This window comes from Pelophylax lessonae (genome assembly GCF_965119305.1).
Source record: "Pelophylax lessonae genome assembly, chromosome: 2".
NCBI classification, from domain to species: Eukaryota; Metazoa; Chordata; class Amphibia; order Anura; family Ranidae; genus Pelophylax; species Pelophylax lessonae.
Window position 1 is genome coordinate 372,168,156 of NC_138769.1, and position 22,054 is coordinate 372,190,209.

General features: G+C 45.4%; 1 protein-coding gene across 3 annotated transcripts in view; it reads left to right on the forward strand.

Annotated features, from left to right (window-relative positions):
- The first annotated feature begins 317 nt into the window (after positions 1 to 317).
- MACF1 (microtubule actin crosslinking factor 1) overlaps positions 318 to 22,054 on the forward strand; it is a 483,848-nt gene continuing 462,111 nt past the window's right edge. For all 3 annotated transcript variants that reach the window (XM_082247546.1, XM_082247537.1, XM_082247539.1), the window contains exon 1: positions 318 to 743. The gene's annotated coding sequence lies outside the window, so the exon portion shown is untranslated. The remainder of the gene's footprint in view (positions 744 to 22,054) is intronic.

Below are 22,054 nucleotides of genomic sequence, written 5' to 3' on the forward strand. Positions count from 1 at the left end.
CTGTGTAATGAATGTGTGTCCTGGTATAAAGGGATGAGGTGGTAACCCTAGCACACACGTGTCCCCGGTGACAGCAGTGGCAGCCCTGATCTCCTCCATGCACCGGCAGCTGCAGATCTGGGTGAGGCTCTTTGTAGAGCAGCTCCTCCCCATCGGGAGCACAGACCGGCACAGGAGTGGGGAGGTCTCTATCCCTGTCTCTATCTCTCCAGCCCTGGATCTCCTATTCATCGGGAAGTGTGTGATGTCCACATCTGGATGCCTCTGATTTCTGCAGATTTCTGTCTGGATGCCTTTCTGTGGGTGTGATGGTGATGGTTTGCTGCTGCTGCTGCTGATGGTGATGGTGACAGGCTTAGGAAGCTTTTGGATGTGATTTCTTTTCTGTCTCTTGGAGATCTGTCCTTTGCTGCCTTGGCAGATTCCATTTCTTTCTGCTGCATGTAAGGCTTTGTGCTGGCTGTGTGTGGACACAGGCTTCATCTCTCTCTGGATGCCTTCTTTCATGGATGCCAGGCTGCCTGCACCTGTCATATGCCTTTGAGGTTATCCCTGGATGCCATATTCTTCTCTGTCTCCCTGGATCCTCTGTCTGCACTGATCCTGGGGGTCTCTCTGGATGAGACATCTTCTGACAAAGAGTGGATGTAGCAGACCCTTCACGCTTGGATGTTTCTATTTATTGACAGTCAACACAGATTCATAAACCCCCTATACTTTCCTTATACTCCTTTCACATAGGGGTAAGTGCTTGATGCCCATAGCATTGGAACATCACATATTACAATGTATGGTGCAGGAATCCAATACCATTGATGTGTCATCTTTTTTACCACTGTGTGTGATAGATCATATATTTATTATGTAGCATGAGTCATCCAGTCCTACAGAACACTGGATCATGTTATGGTTCCTCCACCCTTGCCACCAGTAGGCGTTTATTACTAACACATATAGGTTCCATTTCTGTGTCATTTCTTGTATCCATCCAACCTGCTTGATCTTATTGAAATACAAATATATAGACTGTATCATTTTGATTTCCAGGATCCCATTCATTCCCAGAATACATTGCTTTTATCTACATGTAGCATGCAACACCTTCTCATCAGGGAGTTCCCCTGTGTTAGGTTTTTGTAAAGTGACAGATCCTGCTAGCTGGCATGTAACATGTATGCACACCATACAGATCAGCATCGGGCAAACGTACCGCTTTACAAGTGATGCTCTGCTTCATGTTACATACATCTACTTACACGTCATATGTACTGTGGGTTTAGCTTGTCATCTGTCCTGGATCATTCCACCATCCGTCATATTTCTAAAATGACTAATCACATGCAATGTCATGTAAAATCATTTTATCCTTCAACATGGAAGGTCCTATGACATTACTAAATGCTGGATTTTTCAGCCAATCAATACATTATTACACGTCACCATGCAGATTACTGTTGTAACAGTATACCATAGCACCATGTATGCTGGTTCCACCACTTACATACCTGCAGAAATGGAGCCTATGGATGGAAAGGCTTTGAAATTAGGGACAAGTGACACAATTCAGGTATCCCATTTTTACTGACCTAGTTCTCAGTCTCAGATACGACATATGGATACCAAAATATGCAATGGGAATTCCCTATTTTTTTTCAATTCTTTAAAATGGTTCACATCAGGATTTAACCACATACCAATCATCCTAGATTCACACATTTGCAGTGCAGGAACCACAGCGATCCATTCGCTTCTCCAGCACCACATTGCAATCGCACTGTATTTGCGATCCGCTGCGGGTGTCAATACAAAGTTAAAACACCCCAAAAGGATCGCAGTGCGGTTCGCCCAAAGCAGATCTCATGGTACAAAATAACCATGCGGTGCAGTTGCGGTGCGGCTCTAAAAAAGGAATGAATGAATCGGGTCAAATTGCACTGCACTGAATCGCATGTGATTTGCACAGGAATGCAGTACAGTTCCTGTGCGATTCACATGGGGGATAAAGTGTGAACTGGGGCTCGGTACATTAGCAACAATAATTGTGCAGAACATCAAAAATAACTTCATACTCTACTGAAAAAAAGGTGGAGGGAATTGCCTCTTAGGGTTCATTTACACTTGTGGCATCTCTTGCTACTCTCTGAAAAGTAATCTATGCTGGCTTACTTTTCATAGGGATGTGACAAGGGATGATATGTCGCCTCCTCCTCACGCATTTGCAGGGCGGTTTTGGGTCAAGTTCAGCAGCAGTACTACTTGCAGAATGTGACATGGGCAGGGCCACTGATAAGGCAGTACAGTCAGCCCTCCTTTACTGGGCCCCAGCTCCATCAGTTCTAAAGGGGGGCCCAGGCACCTGCTGAGTAGGAAGGCCAGCTGTACTGTCTTATTGCAGACACCAATCCTCTTCTGTCTTCCCTTGCAATACTGCCAGCTTCTGCCTCCAGCTGCACTGCAGGGAAATGGTTCTAGCACATGTACCCCTTCTATCTGCTGTCCAGGCCCCCTGTGTGCCCATTTCCCCCGCTTCCGGCTTACCTCCTCTCCTGTCCTGCTGGCAGCTGCTGTGGGCACACAGGTTGCTTCAGAGTAGAGAGTGGGGGAAGGGGTAAATATATAATTTATTGGCCACTTCCTTTGCTGAATGAACACAGTGAGTGATCAGTACCAATCACTCCTGTGTCCATTCATTCCTGAAGCAGAGTAAACTGCGTTTACTCTGCTTCAGTTTATGAATAAACAAGAAGCTTCCGAGCGCTTCCACTTCATTCATCTTTGCAACTGATAAATCTATGTCCACAGTCACTTCTGACCGAGGGGGGTGACCCTGTCAGGTAGGTTGTATGAGGCCCCATAATTTCTAACAGCAGTCCTGGACATGGGGTGTCATTTATGCCATGGCCGTGGCATACGTACAATACCATCTGTCCAGCATAAAACTTAACTCAAAAAGTGAGGTACCACTCATTCTCTATCTTCCCCCACAGAGCCAGATCTAGGCTGTCTGATTTAGGGGTGCAGTAAAAAATCTCAGGGGGCCGAGGATGCAAGGTCAGCAGGGCAGTGTATAAGAGTCAGTAGAGCAGTGTACAGGGAATCAGCAGGGCAGAGGAAAGGGTTGGGACTTTGTTTGGCAGTATACAATGGGTTATCAAGGCAATGTACAGGGGCTAGTATGGATGGCAGAGGATAGGAGTCAGCAGTAAAGAGGAGAGGGGTTAGCAGGGCAGGGTACAGGGGTGAGCATGGCGGAAGACAGTGGTCAGCAGAGTTGAGGACAGGGTCACTGCTGGCAGGGCACTTAAGAGATCTCGTCCTCTCCACACAGTACGTAGCTGAGATTGGTATCCCTCCGCACATTGTGTAGCTGGCTACTGCAGCTGCCAATCTGATCAGGGTATTTCAAAGGTCCGAATTTACACATTGTGCAGATTAAGGCTGTGTCTGTGAGAGAACCTTATCTCATGTATGTGTTATGTAGGGAGGAGGAGATCTGTTGAGTGCCTTGTGTGCAGTGAGGGCAGTGCTGGGACAAAGTCATCTAGCACTCAAGGTAAAGGTGACAAAATGCGCCCCCACCCCCGCAAAAAAATGGCACTAATCAACACGCTCACCTCCTAAGCATAAATTGCCTCTGCAAGCCCCCCCCCCCCCCCAAAAAACAAAAATAAAAAAATTCCCCATCCTTACAGTCCAAATCCCCCTTCCAGCAAAAATCTTTGTCCCCTAATCCCACCTTCCAGCGCAAATCTACCCCAATTCCCCACAAATCTCCCCTGCCAAAAAAATCAACCCTTCTAGCACATATCTGCTTTCCTTCAAAACCCCCCCCCCCCCCCCCCCCCACTGAATCCCCACTCCTAATATAAATTCTAAACCCAAATCACCCCTCCTAGTACAAATCCTCCCCCAAATCCCCAATCCTAGGGTAAATTCCCCCTTTTAGTACGGATCCTCCCCCAGATCCCCCCTCATAGCACCAATGTCCCCCCAAATCGTCACTCCTAGCATAAATCCTCTCCCCAAATCCCCCCTCCAAGTACAAATCCTCGCTTCTAGCACAAATCCTCCTCCCCCCAAATCCCCCCTCTTAGTACAACCCCCCATGTTTTAATATCCCCCCCCCGGTATACGGCTTGATTGCCCGCCCCCATCTCCTCCAAAGACTGCTCAACTCCTGGAAATGTGGGTAGGGGGCGGGTATTCAAGTCCTGTACCGTTGGATGTAAGAGCAATCCTGTGTAACTTTCTGTATGGAGGATTGCTGTTATGACATGAGGAGGGAGAGCAGAGAGAGCCCACATGTCCTCCTGGGTCTCTCCTCCCTGCGGCTGCCACTTCTCCTATCCAGACTGTTTACGTTAGGTCACTGCAGTCAGCCCTGAGTGCAGGGATGGTGAAAAAAGTTCAACAGGCGTAGGCTTAATGTTCATGGGGGGGGGGGGCAGCTGGCCTGGGGGGGCACAACTGATATCTGGGGGGGGGGGGGGGCTCAGCCTACCCCAGCACTCCCTTAGATCCAGACATGTTCCTGCAGGTTTTTTTGGGGGGAGTGAGTACTTTTTTTGTCAGTACCTATTCCCACTTCCTTAAAGCGAAACTAAAGTCCTGATGTAAAAAAACAACGGACAGGTAAGTATGGAGACTTTAGTTCCACTTTAATCCTCCCCTAGATGAGGATGAAGTTTCCTTGTCTTGTCCCCTCCTTTTTCTGCAGCCTCTTGGGATACATCACATATCCAAGGAGGCTGCAGGAGCAGTCTCAATGTGCCATGCGATCTTTGTGCAGGAGCTGGCTGTGATTCATCACAACCAGTTCCCAAATCCATGATGGTGGTGCCAGGGATCCAGCTGCTGTGAGAAGAATCAGCTTCCAAAAGAAAGCCCTGCACCTAATGGACAGGTAAGTATCTGTTTTTTAAAACTCAGCAGCTACAATATTTGTAGCTGCTGACTTTCAATTATTAAATCAGTAGGTGAAGTTACTCTTAAAGTGGGTGGTTGAAGAGCGGTAAAACGTGGATCAACCACCATATTTAGAACCCCCTGGCCACCTTGTAGGTGAGGTATAAGTCAGGTGCCCAACCTATGAGGAACCACACACACAATGTTAGGGATCACTCAAATATTTTGTATTGGCTTTAAACAAGTTGGCGGTAACCAGTGCTTTAAGTGGCCCAAAAAAGTGCCGGTACTCTATTATAGCCTATAAATTTTTTTTTTGATGACTCCCCTTATCCCCTGAGGTAACAACAACTATATTGAAGGGGTTTGAGGGTGGTATCATGAGAATGCAAATGTGCAGTGAGTGAACTCACTGCTCCAGTGACTCACCTCCCAGGCTGCAGGCTGCCGCCACTTCTAAATCCTATGCCCCTCGGCCCGGCCTGCTCCTCGTGTCCTGGTAATTATGGCTATGCTCCTCTGAGGCTCTGACTGACTCTGACTGTTGCTGGGCTGGGCGCTGGCATATGCTTGCTGCCTTGTCTCACTCTCACCACACCGACACTGACCGTCGACCGACTCCCGAGACCGACACTCTGACTCTATCCCAGTCAGTCCGTCCAGTGAGTGCGTCCACGCCATGCCTGTCCAGTCCCATGCTCTCTAAGCCTGGGCTGGGCCTGGGACAGGCTGATGGTGGTTGGTGCACAGATGCACCTGCGCGCACTCTACCTCTGCTGCGTGACGTCATGCCGCTGTGCACGCCCCCTCCGCCAGGCGCCGGCCTGTTTGTAGAGGCGCCGCGACTCTCGGCGCGGCAGCGCCTGCACAGTTCTGTCTGTCTTGGTTTTAATTTGGGGGGGCACAGACTAATGTTGGGGGGCATGGCCCCCTCTGCCCCCCCCCCATAGTGACGCCACTGCGTACCGGTACGCTGAAAGCACGTTCTGGGCGCACAGATAGGTGGCGGTACGCTCAAGAGCTATATTTGGAAGTGGCGGTACTGAGTACCGGTGCTTACCAGCCCACTTAAAGCACTGGCGGTAACAACAAAAGAACAATTCTTTGACAATGTTACAGGACGATCCAGTAATAAAGCTCCCAACGTTTTTAGTGTCTCACAATATGCGTTACTGGAGAATGGTTTTAGTTACAGGGATGGTGGTGTTCTTTCAGTTGCACCAAATGTGCTGTTTCTGGTATCTGAACTAGCTTTGCACTTCTGTTCCAGACTCCAGAGTGTGTGATGTACTGTAGGAGCCTTCCCTGTGCTATTCCTACTGGACAAGAACCCTTCCCTGTGCTAAGCACTGTCCCTATCAGACAGGTTCCTTTCCCTAGCTTGCCGGCCGCTTGATACACACCCTAATGACATGGGCGCTCCTATTTAGAGGGTTTCTCAACACACCAGTCACCAATGTCTCTCCAGTGCTCCGCGTCCAGCTGGACAGCTACTCTCCCTGAGACACCATATGAAGTCTCTAAAGCCGGCCATACATAGAAGGAAATTTGTCCGGTTCAGCAGGGACTGACCAAGATTTGATCCATGTACGGGCAGGCTGGTTGTACCCAAGTGGGTCCATCAAATGACTTTTGTGTTTTTTTTTTTTTACAGTAAGTATTGCCGGCAGCTATAGGGAGTCTTCCCGGCTGGAAGAACACTATGGTGCTGCAGGAGGTGTTCCCACATTAACACTGACTGTGTTGATGTGGGAATCGAGCAATTTTCTTTCTTTCCAAAAAGAAAATCAGACCATCTATGGCAGGGATCCTCAAACTACAGCCCTCAAGCTGTTGCGGAACTACACATCCTATGAGGCATTGTAAAACTCTGGCATTCACAGACATGACTAGGCATGATGGGAGTTGTAGTTCCCGAACAACTGGAGGGCCATAGTTTGAAGACCCCTGATCTATGGGCTGCCTATGGAACCAATTCCCTTATGAAACCCTTCTCTCATGTAGCAATGGCACAGTGCCACCTACAGGAGGAAAGATTACCTGCACCTGCCTGCAACCTGTGTGAACAAGCCTATATGAAAAAAACACATTGATCTGGAGAAGTGGTCCTCAGAGCAACAGAATAGTGGTCCTAATTTGGAGTTGGCGGAAAAGGTAGTGTGTGTTTCCAATGCAATACTTGTCATTTCCAACTATCATCTTTTACAGAGGGTAAACCTATTTTCTTAATTTCTTATACAAAGAGGTAACCACCGGTGTTAGGGGGCCTACCTCAGATAGTCACTGGCAGCTTGTACATGAACCATATGTTATACGATCTGCCCCATGAATGATTAGTCTACAAACATGACAGTCTTCCCCTTCAATTCCCTTTTGTATTGCTTTTGTAGAGTTCCTTATACTTCCTGTCTTTTAAAACATTATCAGCAGGACAGGAAGTGATGGAAAATCTCTGACACAGCCCAGGATAGCAATAAAAACTTTACAGGGCCTCTAAGCCTCCCCTATTATATCCAAAACTAACAAGGAAAGTTTTGACTTGAGGGGTAGTAAACTGTTTTTTTTTTTAAACCTGCAAAGCAATGTCATAATGTGCTAGTATGCAGCGCATACTAGCACATTATGCAAAACGTACCTTAGAACAGGGGGTGTCAAGCTCAATTTAACCGTGGGCCGCATTAGCATTATGGTTGCCCTCAAAGGGCCAGTTCTATCTTTAAGATTAGATGTCCAGAGCACCCCACCGGAAAACAGAAGGGTGTAGCCGCTCAGGTGTGTGTCCGGAACCTGGTGCAGGTCGGATCCGTAGTCCGGAAGCATGCAAAGTGTGAGGAAATATGACCGCACTCTGGTTGAAGTTTTTCTTGAAATCAAAAGTGTTTCCTTTATTCTTCCAATAAAATCAAATGACAGACAGTGTACAAGCAGACAAAAAGGTTGACGCGTTTTCACGACATTCAGTTATGAGTAAGCGACTGGGAATGTCGTGAAACGCGTCAACCTTTTTGTCTGCTTGTACACTGTCTGTCATTTGATTTTATTGGAAGAATAAAGGAAACACTTTTGATTTCAAGAAAAACTTCAACCAGAGTGCGGTCATATTTCCTCACACTTTGCAGAGCACCCCACCCCCTTACACCCTTACATGAGATGTCAAGAGCACTCCACCATCATAAGTCAAGAGTCACCCACCCTTCCTTACATCACAACTTACCTTGTGCTACTGCCAGGAAGAAGATGCGAGTGGATCTGGGAAGAGGAAAGTGCAGGGTGTGGAGAAGGACCAGAGGAGGGCTGGAGTCAGCTTCCAGAGTCTGCTGAATGCTGAGACCAGGGGAGACAGAGACAAGGTGCTGTTACGGCTGCACAGAAAGGTGCAGGATCTGTAGGAGGAATGCTGCCCTCCTCTCTGCTTCAGACTGCTGAGAAGGGGGGGGGGGGTGGGCAAAGATAAGCCTTTCTGCAGCTGCACAGAGAAGCAAAGGAGTTCTGTCCTCTCTGCTACTCACTACTCAGACAAGGTGGGGGCAGAGACAAGGGGGGTGCCGCAGCTGCAGGAGCCACAATAAAAAAAACGCCTGGGGGGCTGCATTTGGCTCGCGGGCCTTGTGTTTGACACCTGTGCCTTAGAACAAAGCCCTCATGTGGTGCGCTGTCACCACTGAATGCACTTTTATCTTTACCCAGTCTTCCTTCTGGGTTCGTGGACTCTGGCTGTGTGAGTGGCCGGAGCCACGATGATGTCACTCCCGTACACAAGCTGCCATTTACAGTGCAGGACTCACAGGATTCTGAAGGAATGGCATGGGTATGCCGTTACTTCTGAGCGCATGCGTAGGTGATGTGACCGGCTGCATGTACAGTAACTATCTCCTAAACAGTGCAAGTTTAGGCGATATTTACAGTACTTATAGGTAAGCTTTATTATAGGCTTACCTGTAGGTAAAATATATTCATGGGAATTTACTCCCACTTTAAAGCAAAACTAAACCCTCCTCTACAGGCAATGAAGCTGCCACCTTAGCCTCTGTTTGATTTGCAGGTAATATGATGCTGCACATGTGACCAGGTATAACATCAGCCATTCAACGGCTTGACAGTTTGGTTGAGAGCACAAGCAACTGTGACAGTTATCATTCACGGCATACCTTGAATGTAACTGTTTTGGGAAACCTGTAAATCAGTGAGTTTAGTTCCCCTTTAAAGCGGAGTTCCGGGCACAGATGTCATTTTTTAATGAACATACCCCCGGGACAGTCAGGGCTAGCACATTCCACAATGGCTAGCCTCTGATCTGTCCCGGTTCGCACTTACCTTTTAGAAGAAATACTTACTTATAAAATTTCTTCCACAGCGTTTCCATCTCTCTTGTGGGCAGCTGAAGCCGGCGCGGTCTCCTTCTGCGTCTTCTTCCGCGTCTTCTTCTCCCAGAATGCGCCGCACCGGCCCCTCTCGTCACTTCCGGCGCGGCGCCGCATTCCTAAACAGCTTCTGGGCATGCCCAGAAGCTGTTTAGCAGGGGAATGCGGCGTCGCCCGGAAGTGACGAGCGGGGCCGGTGCCGACGCATTGATTCCTGGGAGCGATGACGTTTAGCTCCCAGGAATCATCGCAGCGCAGGAAGTGACGGGGTGAGCCGCGGCTCCGAGGGAGGAAGTACCCTGAGGTGAGTATTTACGATCGTCAATTACAAGGTGAGTTTTAAAAAAAAAAATCTAACTATCCAATTCCTTTTCAGGTTAGGCTGAACTAGCGGACGGGCACAAAAAAAAAATATTGTTTTTGTGCCCGGAACTCCGTTAACTAGCGCTCCACCTTATATTGTAAATATGTATTTACATTTTCTAAGGGACCATTTTTCTTTTAAACCACTTAAAAAACAAATGTGTCAGTCTAGGTCTCCTAATGTCTAAGGGCTCTTTCACACGGGCGGTCCGATCAGATCCGCCTGTCAGTTTTTTAGGCGGATCTGATCGGATCCTCCATGCAGCTCTATGGGGCAGCGGGTGTCAGCGGAGGTCACCTCCGCTGACACCCGCTGCCATCCGCATCCGATCCTGTGCTGAAATCTGGACGGATGGAAACCCTATTTTTCCATCCGTTCAGTAATCGGAGCGGAGCGGATCTGATGAGAGCGGACAAGCGGTCCGCTCTCCTCCGATCCCCCATAGAGGGCAGCGGGTGCTGAGACACCTCCCTCTCCGCTCTGCAAGCGGAGACGGAGCTGTCATCCGCCCGGCTCAGCGGGGATCGCGGATCGATCCCCGCTGAGCAACACGGATCCGCCTGCGGAGGCGGACCGTGTGAAAGAAGCCTTACATGTGATCAGATAATCGGACGACTTATCGCTCACATTAGGGATGGACCGATTATCAGCAAGGCCGATATATCGAGGGCCGATATTGACTTTTGCCGATATATCTGTATGGGCCCTGGAACTTGCTGATATTCCAAATATTGCTCATGTAAGGGTAAAAGGATGTCACATAGCATAATTCCGTTTACAAATGTTATTGAATATGCCACTCACATATCTACAAATTAACCACTTGCCGACCGGTCACGTTGACCGTACTGCGGCAAAGTGGCTCGTTCCCGTCCAGCGACGTAGACCTATGTCGCTGGACTCCTCCCCTTGTGGGCGGCGCACGCGCGCCGCTGGAGGCTCGCTTCCGCTGTATTCAGTCACAGCGGGAGTCGGGCCAGGGGAGGAGCGGCGGCGATCGAGGGACGGGGAATCGAGTCTGGAGATCCGCCCGCTTGTGTAAACAAAGCGGGCGGATCTCCTAAGTGACAGGCAGGGTCAGATTGCAGGGTTCAGCATAGCTGAACATGCGATCTGTCCCTGTGTCACTCAGTCACCTCCCCCCACACACGTCAGTAAGCACCAGGCATACATTAACCCCTCCCTCTCCAATAAAATTAACCCCTTCCCTGCCAGTGTCATTTTTACAGTAACAGTGCATATGTATAGCACTGATTACTGTAGTATTGTCACTGGTACCCCCAAAAGTGTCAATAATGTCAGTCAAGGGTCCGATCTGTCCGCCGCAATGTCGCAGTCCCGCAAAAAAAATCGAAGATCGCCGCCATTACTCGTTAAAAAAAAAAAAACACCAAAAATGACAGAAATCTTTCCCTTAGTTAGTAAACGCAATAACTTTTGCGCAAACCAATAAAAAAAAAATTTATTGTGATTTTTTTTACCAAACATAGGTAGCAGAAAACAAATTGGCCAAAAATGTAAAAAAAATTAGATTTTTACATTTTTTTTGGGGGGGAATTTCATATAAAAAAATGTGAAAAATATTGTTATTTTTTCAAAATTTACACTCTTTTTTTGTTTATAGCGCAAAAAGTAAACATCGCACAGGTGATCAAATACCACCAAAAGAAAGCTCTGTTTGTGGGAAAAAAAGGACGTAAATATCGTTTGGGTACGGTGTCGCACGACCGCGCAATTGTCAGTTAAACTCACACAGTGCCGAATCGCAAAAAGTGGCCTGGACGTAAGACAGCAAAATCCTCCGGTGCTAAAGTGATTAAAGATATAAGCAATTGCACATTAGCAGATCTGCTGGCGGATCGGTATCTCTCACCCACTTGCCGTAAGTGACACCTGGGTGATACCGCTCCGTCCAGCATACGAGCATAAGATGACGATCTCGGAGGTCATGTGGTTAATAAACAAACATTAACGTGTTCAGTAACAGATTTGTGTTGAAAATTGTGTTTATTTTGCAAAATTTTAAATTTTCAAAATATTGGCGCATATAGGACGATACCGATATGCATTGGCCAAAATATCGGTATCGTCAACGAAAAATCATTATCGGTCGATCACTAGTTCGCAAGTTGTTGCATAATACTAGTATCGAATTCAACAATGCATACTAAACGTATGATTTTTTTCGTACGATTCTGGAAAAACTTCCTGGTTGTGTAGCTATGTATCCGAGTTATTTTCGTGTTTCTGATCATGCGCGGTCTTTGTCTATCAATTTTTAGTGGACACATACTGTACTGATTAAATGATTGTCGTTCGCTAGGCTATCGTACGACAGAAGTTTTCGTGTTTGTCACTTCGGATTTTGTTGGGCAAAATATTGTGATCGTCTGTCGAAAGCTTGTGTACTAATGGTCAGATTATTGTGCGCTCAATTCGAAATCTACTTTTTTCATAAGATTATCTGGTCATGTGTACGAGGCATAAGTCACCAAATGCAGAACATCTATTACTTGTGTTAAGCTTGAGCTCCACCTAAGAAAAGAATGCTCCACTGGGAAGCCAACCTAAAGTGGAACTAAAGTCAGCTCTACTCACCTCCCCTTTAGCAATGCTATGTCCTTGAGATCCCTTGTAGGCATTGATATCTTCATTGGGTCTTCTTCTAGTTCTAAATCTTCGGTCGTCTTAAATGACCAGTCTGGGATGATGTAACTCCCACACATGCCTATGGAAGTTCATTCCATCATCAAGGCATGCTGAAATTGTACACTGAGCTGTGCAAGAATTTTGCGAGCAGGAAGGTTAGAAGCTTTTATTGAAGAAGAAATACCAAGACTAATACCAAGGCTGATTTACTAAAGAAGTTGGGACAGTGGTGTATTTTGGTTTTGTGCTGCCCTAGGCAAGACTAAAATCGGGCGCCCCCCCCCTCACCCTCCTATGTAAATTTGCCCCACTCCTTCCTTTTTAACGGATGTGACTCCCTCCAAAATTGAAGTACTACAAGTCCCAGCATGCACCCCTGAGATCTCACGAGAGGGGGGTGGAAGAGAGAGGGGGGTGGGTGAGGGAGACGGGGGGGGGGAGTGAGAGAGGGGGAGATGAGAGAGAGAGAGAGGGGGATATGAGGGAGAGTGGGGGAGATGAGAGAGAGGGGGGAGATGAGAGAGAGGGGGGTGAGAGAGAAAGAGGGGGGATGAGAGAGAAAGAGGGGGGATGAGAGAGAGAGAGGGGGGGATGAGAGAGAAAGAGAGAGAGTGGGGATGGGAGAGAGATAGGGGGTATGGAAGAGAGAGAGGGGGTGGGAGAGAGAGAGAGAAGGGGGATGAGAGAGAGAGAGAGAGAGAAAGAGAGAGAGAGAGGGGGGTGAGAGAGAGAGAGGGGGTTAGAGAGAGAGAGGGGGATGAGAGAGAGAGAGGGATGGGAGAGAGAGAGGGGGAGAGAGAGAAAGAAGGGGGGATGAGAGATAGGGCGATGGGAGAGAGAGAGGGGGGATGAGAGAGAGAGGGGAATGAGAGAGAGGGAAGAGGGGGGTGAGAAAGAGAGGAGGGGGGTGCGAGTGGCAGCTCTAGCAACCACTGGCCAAATAGAATCTCAGGTGGAGGGGGGGACTTTTTTGCTGCCCCCCTGCAAAGTGCTACCCTAGGCCTGGGCCTTGTTGGCCTAGGCCAAAATACAGCACTGAGTTGGGAATCTTCATACCATAAATTGTGTGAATATTCACTTCAATTTTCCAATCGTGAAAAGCAAATTCTTTTTTTTTTTCCCATTTCATCTGCATGGCATTGGATAATTTATGTAAATATTTACACAATATATTGCATGAAGATTCTCAACTTCTTTAGTAAATCCGCCTTATGCAAAAAAAAGTCTTCCTTTTAGCAAGTTCTTTTTTTATTTTAGGTAAAGCTCCTTAAGTTGATAGGCTGGCATGACCTAAATGTTGTGTGATGTGGTCTAGATCATCTTTAGCCAGCGCACAGCTTGCTAAATACCCCCATTTAAAGCGCTGGAGCCATAGGTGTGTGCACAGAGTGCACCTGATGTGCCTGGGCACACCCTAATCCACACCCTAATAAACCCCCTGCGGTGCAAATGCCTGGGCCCTCACACTATATTTCATAAAGAATCTCAACTTCTTTAGTAAATCCGCTTAATGTCTCTTTTGCAATAAAAAGTCTTCCTTTTAGCAATTTCTTTTTTTTTTTTTTTTTTTTTTTTATGGGTAAAGCTCTTTCATGTGATAGGCTGGCATGGCCTGAATATTGTGTGATATATCTAGATGAGCTTTAGGCAGTGCACAGCTTTGTAAATACCCCCCATTTAAAGCGCTGGAGTCATAGGTGTGCTCACAGGGTACACCCTAATAATCCCGCTGGCACCTGCCCCCCCCCCCCCGGCCCCCCTCACAGAGCTGCTGGATTTCTTTCCTCTCCTCTTCTAGTGGCTGCTGCTGCAGGCACGAAGGGGGATGTTTCAAGATAGAGAGCGGTGGAAGGGGCCAGTAAATATGTCATTTACAGGCCCCTTCCTTTTCTGAATGACACAGTATGTGATTAGTGCCAGTTACTCACGGTGTTCATTCATAACTGAAGCATAGTAAACTGTGTTTACTATGCTTCATTTTGTGAATGAATAGGAAGTCATTCAGCACAGAGCACTTCCCATTCACTCACTGTCCAGTGCAGCTGAGGCTCAATGTGTGTTCGAGCTTTAGGATGCACACCGATGCACCCTAAAGCTCAAACCCGCTTCCGGGTTACATCATCGGAGACCCGATCGAATCCAAATCCGGCTTCGTTCAGGACTCCAACCAGCCGGCGGAGGTGCCAGCTGGTTGCTCAGGTCTCCCGGTGGGATGGGAGACCCGGGCAGAGCCGTGAAAGGCTGAGGGAGAGGGGAACGTCCCCTCCCACTCGCTGGGGTAACGACCGAGTGGCTCCCGAGCCGCATCAGCCGTTACCACCTGAAAGCTGTCTCTAAGAAATAGTACCGGGATGATGCCTTTAGCTGCAGGCATCACCCCGGTACAACCACTTCTTGCAGCCAACGTAGAGCTACGTCGGTTTGCGGAAAGTGGTTAAGCAAAGGTTGCCCTTGGGAAATAACCATGTCAGAGCCTTTAATAAATCCAGAGATATAGCTGACTGAACCTAGATGCAAATATCCATTTTTTGAAAGAATAATTCCAATTGAACATTTTTCTACTTGCTTCCCTATGCAGACTCCGATTCTTTCTAATTGTCCCTGTTCACACTTGTACGCTGAGTCATTTTACATTCTAATCTATGGCCTATGCTGAAAAAGGTATATAAGAGCTTCTGTAGGAGTTTTCGTGTAAATTTATATGCCTGAAGAACTCCTTTCCTCCTATAAACTGCTTTTCTCCCCTTGCCCAGCCCAGGAAACAAATTCCTGAAGCTGGATACAAGCTTATAAAATGCCTGAAAAAAATGATTCAAATTCACTAGGAATATGCTCTGCTTAGGTGTGAATGCAGGGTGAGGGGATTAACCAAGCTCATCTTTTAAAACCGGTTCACAGCAGAACAGGTTGCAGGAAAGGTGCGTTTTGTGCGTGTTCCCCACACCGCTTTCAAAATGCACTGCCTATGCAATCTTCTGCTAGTGCTAATACATTGTTAATGGCACCCCACACCCAGATCGCAAACGCAATACAATGCGATTTGTTGCAGCGCATTTTTTAAAAGTAGTGCATGTGCTACTTTTTTTGTGTGGTCTGGTGCAATTTGCAGCTTGTTCAAATGAATGGGCTGCCAAGTCATACACAGGAATTTCCCAGGAATGCAGATCACTTTTCTGTGCGATTCTGGTGTGAACCAGCTCTTACAGTAAGGATTGGTTCACACATGTTTTAATCTCTAAAAAGCGATCCTTCAGAGAGTATTTGACAGGTAGTGAGGTGCCTCCTCACTGCCTGCTTTAACCTCTTGAACCTCACACTTGTGCGTCACAACCGTGTGCATTGTATGTGGTTGCAGGGTGCTTGCAGAGCGCCCCCATTCACTTAAATCACACTTGGCAGATGTTGTGCCTGCTGAAAGCGACAGGTCATATAATTCCTCCTGCTTTGAGCCAGTATTGACATATATAATAACTTTAGCTGTCTATTTCTCCAGACCTCTGACTGTTTTGACATGAAGTTGTTACTGGTAAGGGCCCATTCACACCATACCATGCAATACATCGAAAGCACATGCTCATTGATCTGCACCCAACATGGCAGATCCCTGTGATAACGTGTTTTGACATGAAACGCGTCGGGAGGGGCCTACACGCTGACATATGACCGCTGTGCTTTTGGATTCAGAACGGCAATCTATCTGATAGCACACCCAGTACATCGTGACCGAGGGGACGTCCTTGTAGAATAGGATGGTTATCCAGCTCTCGATGGGATTGTAATCAAAGCTTTATTTCTATTGATTTCCGGTGAGTGCATTTAAATGGTGGTGGAGGAGCACTTTATTAATTACAATATTCACTGGAGGTGGACTCAATATCTTTGCACTCTTTTTTAACCACTTTCCCACCGGAGGATTTTGCAGCTTAAAGACCAGACCCCTTTTTTCAACTTGGCACTTCGTGACTTTAACTGATAATTGCTCGGTCATGCAATGCTGTACCTAAACGAAATTTACGTCCTTTTTTTCTCACAAACAGAGCTTTCTTTTGGTGGTATTTGATCGCCTCTGCGCTTTTTATTTTTTGCGATATTAATAAAAAAAGAGCGAAAATTTTGCAAAAAAATGACATTTTCAACTTTGTCTTTTAAAAAATATCCAATATACTCAATTTATGTCATTTTTTTTTGCCAAAATATATTTAGCTACATGTCTTTGACAAAAAAAAAATCAATGAGCGTATTTTTATTGGTTTGCGCAAAAGTTATAGCGTCTACAAACTATGGTGTAAATAGTGAAATTTACGCAGCTTTAATTTCTGACTGCCAATCTCATTTCATGAAGTGCTAAAATGGCGGGGCAGTACAAAACCCCCCCAAACTACCACTTTTTGGAAAGTAGACATCCTAAGGAATGTCCTGACAGGCATGTTGAGCTCATTGAATATTTCATTTTTTTGTCACAGGTGTTTTTACACAAAGTTGTCATTGAAATGATATATTGCTCACACATGCCATGGGTATATGTGTAATTACACCCCAAAATATATTCTGCTGCTTCTCCTGAGTACAGGGATACCACATATGTGGGACTTTTTGGGAGCCTAGCTGTGTAGGGGTCCCCAAAAACAAATCACCACCATCAGAATTTCAAAGGGCGTACATTTTTCATTGCATTTTCTCACTACCTCTAACGGTTTAGGAGGCCCTGAAATGTCAAGATACCACAAAACCCCCCCAAATGACCCCATTTTGGAAAGTAGACACCCCAAGCTGTTTGCTGAGAGGCATGGTGAGTCCATGGAATATTTTATATTTTGCCACAAGTTTTGTGAAAATTACAATTTTTTTTTTTAATTTTTTTTTTTTACACAACGTTGTCACTAAAAGATAAATTTCTCACACATGACATGTGTATATGTGGAATGACACCCCAAAATACATTCTGCTGCTTCTCCTGAGTATGGGGATACCCCATGTGTGAGACTTTTTGGGAGCCTAGCTGTGTACAGGACCGCAAAAGCCAATCAACACTCTCAGGTTTTCTAATGGCGTAAATTGTTCATGTCATCTCTGCACTACCTGTCACAGTTTCGCAGGCCCTAAAATTCCAAGATAGCACAAAACCCCCCCAAATGACCCCATTTTGGAAAGTAGACACCCCAAGCTATTTGCTGAGAGGCATGGTGAGTCCATGGAATATTTTATATTTTGCCACAAGTTCCGGGAAATATATATATATATATATATATTTTTTTTTTTTACACAAAGTTGTCAGTAAATGATATATTGCTCACACATGCCATGGGTATATGTGAACTGACACCCCAAAATACATTCTGCTGCTTCTCCTGAGTACAGGGATACCCCATGTGTGAGACTTTTTTGCAGTCTAGCCGAGTACAGGACCCCGAAAACCAACCTCCACTTTCAGGCTTTCCAAGGGCGTAAATTGTTGATTTCACTCCTGACTACCTATCACAGTTTCGGAGGCCCTAAAATTCCAAGATAGCACAAAACCCCCCCAAATGACCCCATTTTGGAAAGTAGACACCCCAAGCTATTTGCTGAGAGGCATGGTGAGTCCATGGAATATTTTATATTTTGCCACAAGTTCCGGGAAATATATATATATATATATATATATTTTTTTTTTACACAAAGTTGTCAGTAAATGATATATTGCTCACACATGCCATGGGTATATGTGAACTGACACCCCAAAATACATTCTGCTGCTTCTCCTGAGTACAGGGATACCCCATGTGTGAGACTTTTTTGCAGTCTAGCCGAGTACAGGACCCCGAAAACCAACCTCCACTTTCAGGCTTTCCAAGGGCGTAAATTGTTGATTTCACTCCTGACTACCTATCACAGTTTCGGAGGCCCTAAAATTCCAAGATAGCACAAAACCCCCCCAAATGACCCCATTTTGGAAAGTAGACACCCCAAGCTATTTGCTGAGAGGCATGGTGAGTCCATGGAATATTTTATATTTTGCAACAAGTTCCGGGAAATATATTATTATTATTTTTTTTTTGTTTTTTTTACACAAAGTTGTCAGTAAATGATATATTGCTCACACATGCCATGGGTATATGTGAAATGACACCCCAAAATACATTCTGCTGCTTCTCCTGAGTACAGGGATACCCCATGTGTGAGACTTTTTTGCCGTCTAGCCGAGTACAGGACCCCGAAAACCAACCTCCACTTTCAGGCTTTCCAAGGGCGTAAATTGTTGATTTCACTCCTGACTACCTATCACAGTTTCGGAGGCCCTAAAATTCCAAGATAGCACAAAACCCCCCCAAATGACCCCATTTTGGAAAGTAGACACCCCAAGCTATTTGCTGAGAGGCATGGTGAGTCCATGGAATATTTTATATTTTGCCACAAGTTCCGGGAAATATATTATTATTATTTTTTTTTTGTTTTTTTTACACAAAGTTGTCAGTAAATGATATATTGCTCACACATGCCATGGGTATATGTGAAATGACACCCCAAAATACATTCTGCTGCTTCTCCTGAGTACAGGGATACCCCATGTGTGAGACTTTTTTGCCGTCTAGCCGAGTACAGGACCCCGAAAACCAACCTCCACTTTCAGGCTTTCCAAGGGCGTAAATTGTTGATTTCACTCCTGACTACCTATCACAGTTTTGGAGGCCATGAAATGCCAAGACAGCACAACCCCCCCCCAAATGACCCCTTTTCGGAAAGTAGACAACCTGAGCTATTTGCAGAGAGGCATGTTGAGTATTTTGCAGATCTCACTTTTTGTCACAAAGCTTTGGAAATTGAAAAAAGAGGAAAAAAAATGCATTTTCCTGTTTTTTCTTCATTTTCCAAAAAAAATTAGAGCTGCAAAATACTCACCATGCCTCTCAGCAAATAGATTGGAGTGTCTACTTTGCAAAATGGGGTAATTTGGAGGGGTTTTGTGCCATCTTGGCTTTTTATGGACTTCAAAAGTGTGATAGGTAGTAAGGAGTGAGATCAACAATTTACGCCCTTGGAAAGCCAAAAGGTGCGCATTGGTTTTCCGGGTCCTGTACGCGGCTAGACTGGCAAAAAGTCTCACACATGGGGTATCATTGTACTCAGGAGAAGCAGCAGAATGTATTTTGGGGTGTCATTTCACATAAACCCATGGCATGTGTGAGCAATATATCATTTACTGACAACTTTGTGTAAAAAAAAATAAAAAAATAAAAAAAAAATTTTTTCCCGAAACTTGTGGCAAAATATAAACTATTCCATGGACTCACCATGCTTCTCAGCCAGTAGCTTGGAGTGTCTACTTTGCAAAATGGGGTCATTTGGGGGGGTTTTGTGCTATCTTGAAATTTCAGGGCCTCTGAAACTCTGACAGGTAGTCAGGGGTAAAATCAGCAATTTACGCCATTAGAAAACCTGAAGATGTGGACTGGTTGTCGGGGTCGCGTACACAGCTAGGCTCCCAAAAAGTCTCACACATGGGGTATCCCTGTACTCAGGAGAAGCAAAAGAATGTATTTTGGGGTGTCATTTCACATATTCCCATGGCATGCATGAGCAATATATCATTTAGTGACAACTTTCTGTAAAAAAACAACAACAAAAAAAATAATAATAATTTTCCCGAAACTTGTGGCAAAATATAAAATACTCCATGGACTCACCATGCCTCTCAGAAAAAAGCTTTGGGTGTCTACTTTTCAAAAAGGGGTCATTTGGGGGGTGTTTGAACTGTCCCGGCATTTTATGCTCAATCTTAGCCACACATCACCCACTCTTCTAACCACTTGAAAATCAAGCCTTTTCTGTGCCTTTTTGTTTACATGAAAAAATATTTTTTTTTTACTAGAAAATTACTTTGAACCCCCAAACATTATATATTTTTTTAAAGCAGAGGCCCTATAGAATAAAATGGTGGATGTTGCAAATTTTTTTGTCACACGGTATTTGCGCACAGATTTTCCAAACGCAATTTTTGTGAAAAAAATACATTTTTTTTTAATTTATTGCACAAATACACTATATAATTCCAATTTTTTTGGTAAAATTTAAAAGATGATCTTATGCCGAGTTCATAGACACCTAACATGACATGCTTTAAAAATTGCGCATGCCTGCGCAGCGGCAAAAACATACGTACATTTTTAAAAACCTTTAAAAGTCTCTACAGGTTACCACGTTAGACTTACAGAGGAGGTCTACTGCAAGAATTACTGCACTCGATCTGGCGATCGCGGCGATACCTCACATGCATGCTGCAATTGCGGTTTACATATGACACTAGACCACCGCTTGCGTGCGCCATTGCGCGCAAGCACCGGGGGAAAGGGGGGGGGCTCAATTTTTTTTTTTTTTTTTCTTTTTTCTTTTGCTTTTTTATGTTATTTTGACACCTTTCCTTTCATTTTTTTTTTTTAAATCATTTTTATTGTTATCACAGTGAATTTAAATATCCCCCATGATAGCAATCTGTGGTGACAGGTACTCTTTTTTAAAAAAATTGGGGTCTTTTAGACTCTAGATCTCTCCTCTGACCTTAACGCATCTGACCACACCAAAATTGGTGTGATAAAATACTTTCCCAATTTCCCAATGGCCCTGCTTATTTCTGGCGAAACAGAAGTCATGAAATGCTCGTAGCCTCCGGCATCTTAGGCCATAGAGATGATTGGAGCCATTCTCATCTCCAATTAGCTCTATGGTTAGACAATTGAACCACCGGCTGCACTCTCGGGTTAACCGGTGGGACAGGAGAGCCCGAGAAAAACCACGGAAGGCTGCGGAAGGCGGCGGTGGGGGGGGGGGAGGCCCCTCCCACTGCATGTAAAAGCAGTCTAGCGGCCAATTACCTGCTAGGATTGCTTTTACATGTAAGCCGACCGCTGGCTGTAAAAAACGATACCAAGATGATGCCTAAATCTGCAGGCATCATCCTGGTATAACCACTCAAAGTCCAGCAACGTACCAGTACATTGCTGGTCCTTGTTTGGCATATAGGTTTTTTTTTTTTTCATGCAGCCTGTGGGCTGAACGGAAAAAAAGAGAACCTATCAGAAATCAGCACAGGAATAATGCGTAGTATTACTCATCATTAACCGCCCAAACAACCACCCACTGAATTTAATGATGGGTATACACGACACTATCCACGTATACCAAAATAGGATTTTAACTGCAGTGCTGAAATCAGAAAATCACCACAGCTGCTATCAGCAAAGGTATCCATATATGCTGAGCGCAAACACTGTTTGTGTCAGAATATATAAAATCAATGCGTGGTAGCCGACGAGTACCTGCTAGAGAAACAGGTCACAAAAGAATGAAAAAACAAAGGACATTAAAAAAAAGTACAGTAGGAAGAGTAGGACATATAAAATGACTGACACAACAAAAGTTTTTGGATTCTCATCATTAACCGCCCAAACAACCACCCACTGAATTTAATGATGGGTATACACGGCGCTATCCACGTATACCAAAATAGGATTTTAACTGCAGTGCTGAAATCAGAAAATCACCACAGCTGCTATCAGCAAAGGTATCCATATATGCTGAGCGCAAACACTGTTTGTGTCAGAATATATAAAATCAATGCGTGGTAGCCGACGAGTACCTGCTAGAGAAACAGGTCACAAAAGAATGAAAAAACAAAGGACATTAAAAAAAAGTACAGTAGGAAGAGTAGGACATATAAAATGACTGACACAACAAAAGTTTTTGGATTCTCATCATTAACCGCCCAAACAACCACCCACTGAATTTAATGATGGGTATA